This window comes from Danio rerio, chromosome 4 (genome assembly GCF_049306965.1).
Source record: "Danio rerio strain Tuebingen ecotype United States chromosome 4, GRCz12tu, whole genome shotgun sequence".
Lineage (NCBI taxonomy): Eukaryota > Metazoa > Chordata > Actinopteri > Cypriniformes > Danionidae > Danio > Danio rerio.
The window spans coordinates 24190712-24204333 of NC_133179.1; the positions used below are offsets into that span (position 1 = coordinate 24190712).

Here is a 13622-nt window from a genome sequence, read left to right on the forward strand (position 1 = left end):
AACACGTGTCTGTAACGAGTGAAAATGGGATGCGGCTCCTTTAACTGTTTCTGTGCCTTTTAGTGTGTTTATGCGTGTATACGATGAAGTATTTGTAACACGAGAAGCGCATGTGCGCGGGAGAGATTTTTATTGTTCTTTTTCTCTCATGCTCGGATTAAGTTATTTTCTGTGGTGACAGAATAAAGCACAAGATGTGAGATGAGACCTTTGTGAGCCTGGATTGATTTGTTTTTGATGTTACACTCCAGTTGGGAAATCATTGCTGTATTTTTTTTAAATCAATGCGTTACAGGACGTCTTTCATGCATATGCGGAATATGCCTGTGTAAGTAACATGAATCGTTCACATATCTTTTGCGACTTTATTGTCCGAGTTGTAAAACGCATACCATAGCTGCCTATAGAGAGAAATTCTGCCGTCTCACACAGATAGACGCAGGTGCTGGCCAAGAGTGCGTGTATGTGTATGTGTGTGTGTGCGTTTACAGCCGTTTGATAAATATGGATTTGTAACGTTAGCTAAGTCGTTAGCGGTTACCATAATTTCCCGTTGTTTACATCTTTGCTACAACACACCGTTAAAGTTAGACACTGTACATGTCATGATCAATTTTAACAAATAAAAACACTTACAGGTCATGACTCAGAGTTCACAGCGTCTCCTTGCTCCATCTTTGAGAAGATTTTAACTGAATCCAGCACTGAACTGGGAGAGATTCTGGAAGCTGTGTTTTGTCAAATCATGCTTGCTATGTATTTTATAGTTCTCTGGAACATAATTAATATTGAACTGTAAGCACTTCTGTGTTTGGGTCGTGTCATTTGGAAGCCCAACAACAGAAACAGAACAGCTCTGTGGAAACAGCAGGATGGCATTTCTCTCTCTGCAGTAACGTTACAGCGCCTCTGGCCACGGCCTTTACCTGCGCAGTGTGGGATGCGCAATAACGAACTTTTGTGATCTCACAGGGGGCGGAAGTATTTTTTGTAGTCCCCAAAATTCGTTAATTGTAGGCGTTGCTAAGCTAACTCTGTACAAATCAAGGTCTCCCTTTGCATTAAACTTTGAATATTTTACATTCAGAGATGCTGTTTATGTTCACACAGATACATTACACATCAACTGAAGTTTAAAATATAATATCGTAGTGGACCACCCCTTTAAAACTATTTTTTATTAAATAAAATTATATCATTTTTGTTTTCTTTGTAACAAAATACTTTTGTAAAACCAAACAGAACTAAACTCTATTGTGTAGATGGTTCAAGCATGTTAAAAATTCTTTTTCAATCAAGTTCTCTTACATAGAAAAAATTAAATGGCTACTAGGGATGCTCATTTCGGTTAATTTTTCTAACAGACAACCGCTTTGTTTAATATTTTATATTAAACAAATAGACGTGTCTATTTTGTGTCTGACACATTAAATTTTGCATTTTAAAATAGGCTATTGATTTATTTTTAAATGCTAGCATATTAATAACAGAACAGAACAACAGAGCATCTTCACGCACCTGCAGTCTTTAGCACAGAAGAGCAGAATAATCTAAATAAAATGAATAAAATAAATAGGACTGCCCTAAATTATTTTCATTTAAATAATTAATTTATATTACAAAACGAAAATACTGACTGATTCTTTTTAACAACCGGCATAGGCTGTTTTTTTCCAATCATGTTTTTTCCGTCAAATAAAAATCGCAGACTTCCTCAAATTGCCCGCTCCACGGAAAATATGCATTTATTTAATGCCCCGCTGTTATTATTATAATAACAAAAACTTTTACATTTTAATAGAAATCATTATTTTAAAGAATAAGTCCTGATGGTTTCCTCTTTCTCCCTCGCGGTTCAAGTGCGCGCGCTGAGTGATGAAAAGACAACAACAACAACGCGCGCATATGTAGACTTTTTGTAAACAGTATTGTTGTTTAAATATGCTATTGCATTAATGTGCATACATGCTTTATAAGCCGAAAACAAGGCGCATCTCACTGCCTTTATGTTGACAAGGAAAAAAGAAGAGAAGAAGCGCGGTCCTCTTATGAAACGACTGAATCAGCTGGGTATCGATTGTGCATAAGTGTTGCTGTCTGTGTTGTTACAATTGTAATATTTAATGCTATTGTTATATTCAAGATTTGTACATTCATACAGCTCTGGATAACTTAAAACAGCGATTAGACCTTCAGAGCGGCATGCGTCCTGAAGTAAAGCGAAACGGCTATAAATTTCCAGCAAGATAGAGTGATTATATACAGAGTCATATACCTTTATCTATAAATAAAGTATAACTATAGAAACTGTGTTCATCTTAACTGAAAGCTTCGTCCTGTTTCCTGGCCTCACGCATCGCGCTGTCAGTCAGCACGTAACGTTAACTCCCAAAGGGTTAAACAGAAAGCGCAGAGCAAGGTTACAGAAAAGTTTCCTCTGCAGAGGAGTCGGGGCATCTGGTGAACGCCCATCCCTCTCTGCGCAGCCACATTAACAAAATTGCTTTGACAGCACTGGCAATGTTTCTGCCATTGTCGGTTGTCAAGAGGGGTTAAGTTGGTTTTGTTTTTGATATTCCTGACACATTCAGACAGTCCCTTACTAAGAGCTCCGTGCGAGCTCTCCCGGTTAAACGCTAATTGCGAGGGCTTAAACGGAGCAGTGCTCGTAATGTCGAGCGGAAAAAAAGTGTTTCCTCACGTTCTTCTTTTGCAGGCACGCGTGACGTTATTGGAAAGGTAGTCACGGGGTGTGTCGCGATTCTCCCTTATCACACACAGGGTCGTAGATCTGAGTGTCGCGATTTCGATTTTATATCATGTATCGTTACAGCCCTAGTGCCCACCCACCTGTTGTGTACGGAGATCCTGGAAAACTTGAACCCCCTCAACCCTAAAACGCTCGGAATCGGAATCCTGAAGACACTCTGCTCTACGCTGATATATATATATATATATATATATATATATATATATATATATATATATATACACTGTAAATTCTAACATGTTCAGTTTACTTAAAAAAAGTTTGGAAACCGATTGCCTTATTTTTGCAATATAAACTTACAAGGAAATCTTAAGTTAAGTTTAAATATTGCCTTGAAGTAAGAAAACTAAAACTTATAAAGTAAACTAACTGTTAAAAATTAAGTAAGTTTAATAGAAAATTCTAGTTAACATACTTGTCATTATTTAGTAATCTTACTTAGGGTTTTATAGTAAGATTACTTTAATAACTCTATTTAACTAATACTGTTCTACCATGTTCAGTTAACATCTTGAATGCTAGTAGTCTCAACATTGTTTTAATCCACCATTTTAAGTAATGTCAACTAAAGAAACTACGTGCAATCGGTTTCCACATTTTCTTCAATTAAACTGAACATAAAATATGTAGTTCAACCTACAAGTAATGACATTATACAGGTCTTAAATGTAAACATTTTATTTGACAAAATTAGCAGAATTTCACAATACACTTGTGATATTTTAGTATCACAATACACTTGTACACAATACAGTTTTGTAAAAACCTGTTGTAAAGTGCTGTAATATACTGTAAACAGCAATACAGACAAAAAATATAATAAACATGTTCAACCCTAAAACATGCACAAGTTTTTCGAAAAGGTTTGAAAATCTATCAAAAAAACTTTAAATACTTGACACTTGGAAAAAAGATACTTGAATTAGTGTAATTAAACATGCCATTGCACCAGCACCTTAAACATGGCAGCATATAGACACTTACAGAGGAACAGATATTAAGCTTTAAAGCTAATTTGTTAGACTGTGTAGTTTAGATTTTCCTACAGAAAATATCACATTAGTGTGGTCAAAAGTATTGAGTTTGGTATCAATCAATACTGAAATATTAAAAATATCCATTTTCCACCAGCATTTGAGTGCTACTGAGCTCGTTCTTAAACACCATTGATTGGCCACTGTGTTCACATGCTCAACAGAAATGACTGTGATTGGCTGTGACTGTCATAGGTTTACCATTTTTCACTGAGTCCAAACAAAGTTACACAGACACTGAAGTGTTTCAAAGCCATGTCGATAGCTGATTTGTTTAGAAGCTAACATATAAGCTATCTGGTGATGAATCGACTGATCGACAGTGCTTTGAAGTTATCCAGTGTCTTTGTATCTTTGCACCTGGTGAACAGTGGTGAAGTGTGGTAAAAATAATGACCTTCAAAGCCAATCAGTCATATCTACTGAGCATGTGAACACAATGGCCAATCAGTTCTTGCAATGTTAGTGGGAAATGGATGGACTTTTTTTATTTTATTTCAGTACCGATTGGTACCAAACTCAATACTTTTGACAACCCTATAAATCACAATACACTTTTTTGGTAAAAAAAAAAAAAGAAAGTGTTTTAAACACCAAAATGCTGCAGTCCTAAATGTAACACTGCAAACAGCAACATGTTAAAAAGCAACACTTTGTAATTAAACATGCCATTATACCTGAACCTTTAAACATAAAGCACAGCAGTATATAGGCACTCGCCGAATAAAACACATTACGCTTCCCTCCCAGCAAAAGCAACACACGTTGAACAAATTCAAATGCATTGCTCAAAGTCTTTGGGTAGTCCGAATTCAGTGTGTAAATCAAAGCAAAAAAAGAGACATACTGCATGTGGCAGTCCATAACCACTTTTCCTTCCAGTATAAAGGCCCACATTGCATCCATAATGAGGTTCTTTAGACATCTTCACAGACGACAGTCAGCAGGCCAACATCTTCTGCACTGAAGTCCGACTCTACAATTACATCCTATGAATAGAGAAAGAAAAATAAGTAAAGTTTGATATTCTAAATGGCACTAATAAAGCCTGTAGTGGCCAGGAGACCAAAAGCAGAGGTGAAAAAAATACAATTCCTTGTGCTTAATTTAGTAACACTTTAGTAGGAACCAATTACCCTATTAACTAGTTGCTTATTAGCATGACTATTTGTGTTTATAGTACATTTTACATTCAAATGCTTCTTATAAGAAGGCCTAGCTATGGTGCTCCTTCTTCAATGCCTGTACTGCTTCTACTAGGCTTGTCATGATAGTGGAATTTATTACCAATCCATATAGTAATTTTAAAAACATCCATTTCCTGCTAACATTTGAGCATTGTTGAGTGTCATTTCTGTTAAGCATGTGAACAGAATGGCAAAACAGTGCTGTTTAAAAATGTGCTCAAAAGTGCTTAAAATGTTAGCAGGAAATTTGCTGCTTAAAATTGCAGCAGAGATTGGTACTAAATTCCAGTATCTTGAACATGATACTATTCTAAAGGAACAATACATTTTTTTAATTAAAGAAACACTGTAATGTAATAAAACAAACTGCAGTAAAAGTACTTTTAAAACATTTTCAAGAAATTAAATGCAAATGTGTGAGAGACCAATTGGTGCTACATAATCAATATAAATATTTTGTAGGGAAAACTTAATAAATTGGGAACCGATTCATGAATGCATTTGGTTTTGCTAGATTAAAGCAGTGAGTCAAGTTTGCATTATTTAGCACACTTTTTAAAAATGTATTAATAACTTTTTTTTACTAAGAAAATTGATGTTTTAGTATGGCTTTTAGAACAAGGGTGCAGCCATCTACAATCCCACAGCAGGTGACTTCACAGGGTTGGTTATAATACGGAGCATCTTTGACTTTGTGGCTTTTAACACTATCTTTTTACATCTTAATCCAGCAGGTTCTTTCAACTGAAATTATATTTCTCTCAACATATTACATAGGTATTACACTTATTAAGATTTTTTTTCAAGCTAATCTTCCTCCTTTTCAAAACAAGTGTGTTTAAAAATTAAAGAAATGCATTCATTACTTCACTGGCCTATGAAGCTAACTGACCCTGTGACGGCACAAGCTGCTGTATTTGCAGCATAGCAATGCTCTTGCTCCAAAGGCCATAATATAACATCCCTCTTACTTTCAAATACTTACATTAAATGCATTTGTTTTATTTTTATAAAATTGAAAATTTTTATTAATAAGTGAAGTAAACTGGAATGACTGCTTTATTTCCAGTCTAAGAAAGCAGAAACAATAATACTACTTACAAAACACATCCTGAAAATTTCTTTAGACTCATCCCTCTAAAGGACTGAAAGACCCCGGAGAACTGCTGCCAGATGACCTTGAAAAAGTAAAGACAGGTAGACATGCATTATAGCCCAATGAAAACATCAAATGCAATTTATTGCAATCAAATGCAAATTATGATTCAAAGATGATGTCACAAAAATACCTTTGAATTAACATGTTGAAAATTTCTTCTAGTTTTCCTCTGCAATTTTCTCCTGTTTTTTTTTTATTTATTTCAATCAAACGAGCAGTGTGTGTCCAATGCAGCGTAGAACTTGGATCTCACATTTCTTACTGATATTCGATTGAATTCTGAAAGATCCAATCAAAACATTATTAGTCATTAATAACATTCAAAAACACAAATTCACAAAATCACACAAAGTTTTGAAAAGAAAACAAACCTTCTGCAGCACTTGCATCAGCTGGTGTTTCCTCTATGACTTCCTTCTGGATGTCACTGTTGTGCACAAAAACGTAAAGTGTTATTGACATGGCTAAGCGAAATTCTAAAACAAAAAACAGAAATCAGAAACACATGCAATGATACAATGCAATGCCATTTAGCAACAGATGTTACACTTTAACATGACATAGTTAAATGTTCTTGAATAATAAAAGCTGCCAAATACTCCCGGCGCCTGTCATCAAAAGCATGAGCTATACTTGTCACCAAACAGTAATAAACACAACCCCCGATTAAATATAATCATGGCATTGTTGCTGGTGTGCCTTACTTTTATGCGCATTAAAAGTGGAATAAATATTTGTCTCAATTGATGTCTTTAAAAGGACACTGAACTTTCTGACTAGGGTTGCACGGTTTACCGGTACTATGGTAGTATCGTGATACTATGGCTCCAAGATACTGGCGGTGCCACTGTAGTTTGTAAACGGTAGTATTGTCATTAACAGTCTGCCTACAATACATAATGCTGCATGTGAAAAAGTCACTAAAATACTTACACGATTCAGCAACAATAGATCATTGCATTTTAATAGTCTATGGAGCCTTCTAAGGTTGTAAAACTGTAGAATTTGCGCCTTTTATAGTAGCCTATTGCATATTTTGTGATGGTTCATTTTGAATCGGAATTCGTTTATTTCTGTTCCTGTCAATATGATATAATAGCTACAACAACCGTGACAATCTATTAAAAAGAATGACTCATAAAGTGAAATTTTGAATTACTTTGGATTCTTATCCGATAATAAGTGTGAAAAAAGTATGATAGATGAAAAACCCAAAATAGCAACAGGAAACAATTTTTGACATTTTTTTGTTGGAAAAATGCTCTTTTCTTTATGTATCTTTATTTTAATTTATTTTTTTTGCTGGAATGAATACATTTTAGGTGAAGAGATGTGCAAATACTTTTTTCAACAATAAGGGAATTATTTAAATTCAAGTAGGCCTATAATAACATATACAATATATTATTTCTGACATTTTTCTTTATTTCATGGATTTAAGTTATCAATTACAGTATTGCAATACTACTTGGTATCACCATACATCAGCTGGTATAGTATTGTAACATAAATTAATGGTTTCACAACACAACAACCCTATTTCTAACTAGTCCTCAGATGATTATTCAAATGGACAAAATATTCGGACTATTCTTGATCATGCAGTTCTTTGCTGAGAATTTTGTTAAATGTACTTTTAATGCATTAAATGATTTAAAATTACCCTGATACTCAGTATGGAGACAAGGTAACGTTAATAGAACAATTCATGAATATGTTCTATGGCTTGTGCGGTATTGTTCAAAAAGTTTTCTTTGATGTGTAAGTGCAAAACTTACATTTCCACTGCATATCAGCTCACAAACTGGTAGTCTGAAATAAAAAAATAAATAAAGGGTATAATGATATTACAAACCAAATATGCCACTCACAATACTCTAATGGTGTGCTACATTTAAACAACCTTGTAATTGTTCAAATTTATTTGCCCTAAATTGTTAAAAATTAGTGAAACCTTCTTTAAAAATGCAAACTAACAGGTTTAACAAAGCCTGTTTCTTTACAGAAAGTTTGCTTATAACAAAGGCTTGCTGATGCCTTTGTGTGATATTGAGCAAACAAAGGGATGTTTCTGTGCTTGGTTGTACGAGTTATACCACTTCATCATTAACGTTATCCATCACACATATTCAGTCGCGTCTGGTCAGATTTATTTGTCATTACAGCAATACAAAACACTCAATAACGTAACGGCAACACTGGAATAAACCTTCAAAACGGCATAAAGAAAAGACAAATAGCATATAAAACAAATAAATGAGTTAATTAAATATCTCTCGCATTTTCATAAGTTTAACTTTAAGTTTCATAGGGATTGTTAGCATAAGCACACTTTAGCATCATGTGTAAATATGTATCTGCCTCATACAGTGACACGAATCGTAATCGCATCGAAATCCTAAATTACCTACGACACTCACGGGTCCATTTTGAGCTGAAACTGCTTTATAATGTTCTAAAAGCCTCGGCGGGTTAAAACTGCTGCTGCCCCGGCGATCATGGAGAAAAAAACGACTGGTCTGGTCATGAGCCGCTCGCTGACGCCGGACCGAATCACAGCTGATCTCCTCACCTGCTTCCTGCAGGTGATCTCATAAAAGTAAATCTTAAAAAAAAACACGCATATTTTCGTCACAACAAGCGCCACTAAAGTTCAGCGATAACTAACGTTACTGTATTTGTAATGCGGATAAATAGGTTTCGTTTTCTTTTTTAAAAATGTAGACCTACAGCTATGTGTTAACTTTACATCTATTTGAACGGATCATTGCGCGCGCTCTTGCTCTCTCAGTGCATCATTTAAAATGGCGCGGCCCGCTCTTTTAGAGCATAACGCCCACTTTACAAATTACTACTAACTTTACAAATTATTAATAGTTATTAAAAAGGACTAAGCAGCTAAAAATAGCTTATCTAGTAAAGTAGACAGTATTGCAAATAACGTGCAGTGGTCAAAACGTTTAGTCACAACATCATGGGCTATTAATTAGTTCACAAAACAGCAAACAATTTCACAAAGTGCAGGAAATAAACAGATTACTGATACTATACAAATAAAATCAAAGTAGTAATTAAAACGAAAAGTTTACCTTGATTTACAGCAGTACATCTTCTCAATATGAAATCCTGTCCTTCAATGGCGGTGCAGGGTGGCGGTTGGTTGTGACTCGGGATGGGGGATGGGAAATCACCACCCAGTACGCATGCGTAACAGCATGGCTTAGCCCTTATAAGCAATTTTACTCAAATTACATTAGTTATGGGAACTTTATACCTTACTATGTCAGCAACACTAATGCATTTCTAGTAAACTCAACAATTAGCTTAAAATTAAGTAAACACACTAGAATTTTGATAGTAAGGAATACTATTCGCATTTACAGTGTATATATATATATATATATATATATATATATATACCCATTCACATTACCATATACCACAGTCCATATTATTAGATACCACAGTACAGCCTCAACCTTGTGTTCTGCGTTACCGTCATTTTAGTGATAATTGCTACAGCATCAGGTTGTTATTAAAGGAAGGATCAACTAAAACTATAGATGCAAAGAGGACTTTGCCAGTACCCTGTTTAATATGTGGATCTCTGGTTAAGCAACTAAGGCGGCTTTCACACTGGACATGGCAAGTGCTGTGCTATGAAACCCATTAATTTCAATGGCTTAAGCCATTGCACCAACCAGAGCCCGCACAAGCAGCAGCATACAGCGCTGACGAATTTCACATGTATAGTTGTTTGTCAATGTTGGAGTTGTGATGAAGAATAGAGCATTATCCTGTTGTACTAACTGCACTGCTTTGTCAATAAATTCCTGAATTGGTCTCACACATATATTCTGTACAAATCACAACAGACTGAGTCGATAGACCAAACACAAAAGATTGAGCCCAATCCCAATTCTACCTCTTAGCTCTTCCCCTTACCCCTACCCCTCATTTTATGTATTCACATGAAGGGGTAGGAGTGTGATTTGCCAGGCCCACACTCGAAACCAAGGGGTATGAAAATTTCCCAGAATACATTATATCAGCAGCATGGCAGTTCACGGAAGTCACGAGATGCACAAATTAGTATTTCTACTTTACTACGAAATTTTTACAACAAACAAGCATATGTTGTAATACATTTACAATGGCGTTTTTGTTTTATACAATTTACAAAACGCTAAATTTCGCTATAATCCATAATACTATTCTGACACTCCAATACCCTGTCAGAAAAGTCTAGTGGCTGGGAATAAGCTTTTTACAGTGTCTAGTATTATGATAATGTTGATTTTGTGTGATTACATAGATGAATATGGCCAGAGTGTAAATGCACAGTACAATTATGAGTTTATTGCCACATTATATGGTTATGATTATCATAATTATGATAATAATGTTGTTGGCTTTAGTGATTTCCTAATGATAAATACCAAAAAAGTAACACAACTGGAATAACTACAGCAGTTGCCATTATCGATCCCATTTGAAGTAAGAAATTGCGACAACATGATGTGTGCAGGTGTTGTAGTGCTGCCCCATTTCTTTGGAGTAAAATTTGAAGGCCTTCCCCTTCACACTGTTTCAAGGGCCAAGGGTAAGGGGTAGAGGTAAAAAAAAAAACTGAATTAGAATTGGGTCTTAGTGTCATGCAAAGGAATATGACACAAGTGTAAACAAATCATATGAGAGTCGTTGTGATAATTAGATAAAAAACAAATGCATATTATAAGATAATAAAATGATTTTTATTTTTTAACTTTGCATGCATATCAGCCTGTTGTTGGGGACTCTCCAAACCAAATTATGAACCTTAATATTTAATGATGGGGAATAAAAAACAAAAGATGCATTGATAATTGTTCTATAATCTCATCACATCCCTCGAATCGAATAGAATTAAATCAAATCACGAGGTGCCTAAAGATTCCCACACCTAATTAAAATGTCTACAGCAATAAATACAAAAACAGATGCAAATGCAAGCAGATTAGATTAAAATACAAAATGCAAAAAATATTTTGCCTAATCTTAAAGTCAGTATTTGGATCACAGTTCTAATCCGAATACACATCTAATAAAGCTAAAATTATTTATTTATTTCATTCAACTATTTATATCAAGCAAAACACATGTATAACTGAGGTGTTTAACTTATTTTGAAGAATAAAACAGCTATTTTGCTGCATTGGGACTTGAAGTTATTCAACTTGACCTGAAGTTATTGATAATTTTGTATAATGCAGTCAATCTAAACAAACTGATTCACACAAACAAGTTCAAAATACTGTAGTTGTAGATTTAAAAATTTAACAGTACATTTAAACAACAACAACAATTACTCCAAGTACATTCTTCCTTTGTGCTTTTAAACAGCCTCCATTTGTGTCTGATTTTGTCAATTCCTATTCACACAGATCTGCAAAAACACAAACTAGAGCAGCTTTTCCCCTGAACAACAAAATGTCTGCTAATAATAACAATATGACCTAAAAACCAGAATGCGAAATTGTGTCTTATTAGTTGAGTAAACATGACAGCTCATAAAAGACAGAAATAAAATGTTTGCAGAAGCTCTTGAGACAAACACTGAGCGAGGAGAGAGTAGAACCCACAGAGACGAGAGTCATGACCAGGTTGAAACAAAAGCCTGTTTTCAGCACACGTATTTGACAGTCCCCTGAGTGAAGAGCGATCTGGAGAGGTCTATTATTGTTGAAGAGGAGCGGAAAAACACGAACAACACTTCAGCCATGAAAGATGTCTGATCACACACACATACATATATACATACTTGTAGATATGGTTTACGAGGACTCTCCATTGGCATAATGCATTTTGGATTGTAAAATCTGCTTGTTTATTTACTTATACATACGGCCTTAATCTACCCCTACCGCTAAACCAAAATTTCAATGTCAAAAGACCTTGATAAGTTTTATTTTTCAAGCATTTTTGTTTCATGAGGACACAAGGCATGTCCTCGTAAACCACATTAATAGAGCACAACATAATTTATCGTCCTCCTAAACCACATAAACACATTTACACACACACAAATACACAGAAACAAAAGTTTCCCTTGAATCTGTGTCTTTGTCTTCAAGTGAGTACGAGCGACATGTCTAAACATGCTGAACCAGAGTGTTTATGTGCATAAGAGACAGCGGAGCTGCCAAAAGCCACAAGACCGAGACAGAGATTTGACCCTTGAAGACCCCTGGAGACCCTCAGCAGCCCAGAGCGTGAAAACTGACAAACTCCAGCAAACTTTTGTGCTGTGTAGCTCAACAGCCGCTCTCCTCTGAGAACACAGGCCAGGTCACATCACTCGCAAACACAAGAGGACTCCACTTGAAGATGAAAACAGAAAAAAACTGATTCAGACTAAGAGGAGAGGGAAGAGCAACACTCGAAAAAGAAAGGACAAGAGCGCTTGAGAGAAACATGCAAATGAAGAGGAGAGGACATGGAGAAATAAGTAAGGCAGGATAACATATGAACAAGAGTCTCGAAGATGGTGGAGATATTTAAGGATGAAGAAAGAAGTCAGTTGGGTTTGCTTGTGTGAGTGTTTTTTTGTTAAAGGTGGACAATAATTATCTAGGATAATATCGTAACTGTTGTTTGAACAATGTGCAAGCTTGCGTTATCAAGTATCACTCACTCATTCAAAAAAATCTTGAGAGTCCAAAAGCATTGATTGTGTGATTAAGGATGCTAGTAGTTAGAATGACATTATAATTCAAGTTATTTAGATGTTTTTTTTTGACAAAGTCGAAGCAAAACATTACCATCCCTCAGGGAAAATGTGTTTTAAATAAATCAGTTTTTAATCAATGATCGACTAGGGAATATTAGAACAATTGTTTTGGGGAAATTGTTTAAAAATGTAGTTGATTACCTATCTTTGAAATAGACCAAATCAAAAATTCAACTTGCATTAAATTAAACTGTCATAATTTACATTTACATTTATTCATTTAGCATACGCTTTTACTCACCCATCACTTGTAAAAAAAAAAAAACAACTTTTTTTTTTCTTCTGTTGAACACAGATATTTGTTGAGTAGAAGATATTTCGAAAAATGTGAAAAACTTGTAACCATTGACTTTCATAATATTTGTTTTTTTACCGTGCATGTCAAGGGTTACCGGTTTTTGGCTTTCTTTTCTAAATATGATTTTTTTATTGTTCAACAGAATAAAGAACCTCATAAATGTTTTTAACCACTTGAGGGTGAGTAAATAGAGAGTACATTTTTTTTATTTAGAGGTGAACTATCCCTTTCATTCATTTTCAAACGAGTGAATTAGTTTGAAATGAATACTAGTTGAAATTCAAAGTAATTTTATTCACAGTTCATTTATACAAATGTTTTAATTATGAATAGCTACATCGATTGTTGCTCTGAAACTAGTCTTTTAAAGTAAAAAGTAACAACTAAGTAAAGAAAGTTCAATTT

The 13622-nt window shown here is 34.8% G+C and overlaps 1 protein-coding gene and 1 long non-coding RNA gene across 4 annotated transcripts in view; both read right to left on the minus strand.

Moving 5' to 3' along the window:
- trhde.2 (thyrotropin releasing hormone degrading enzyme, tandem duplicate 2) overlaps positions 1-13622 on the minus strand; it is a 211446-nt gene that overhangs the window by 151677 nt on the left and 46147 nt on the right. The gene's annotated exons all lie outside the window — the stretch shown is intronic.
- Positions 3432-9288, minus strand: LOC137490085 (uncharacterized). Of its 3 annotated transcripts, XR_012402112.1 has the most exons (7): positions 9240-9288; positions 8571-8755; positions 7929-7962; positions 6522-6577; positions 6281-6429; positions 6093-6169; positions 3432-4793 (listed from the first exon to the last, which is right to left on the minus strand). It is a non-coding gene; the product is annotated as an uncharacterized lncRNA (long non-coding RNA). The 3 variants fall into 3 exon arrangements; XR_012402110.1 differs by lacking the exon at positions 8571-8755; XR_012402111.1 differs by lacking the exon at positions 9240-9288 and having other exon boundaries at positions 8558-8695.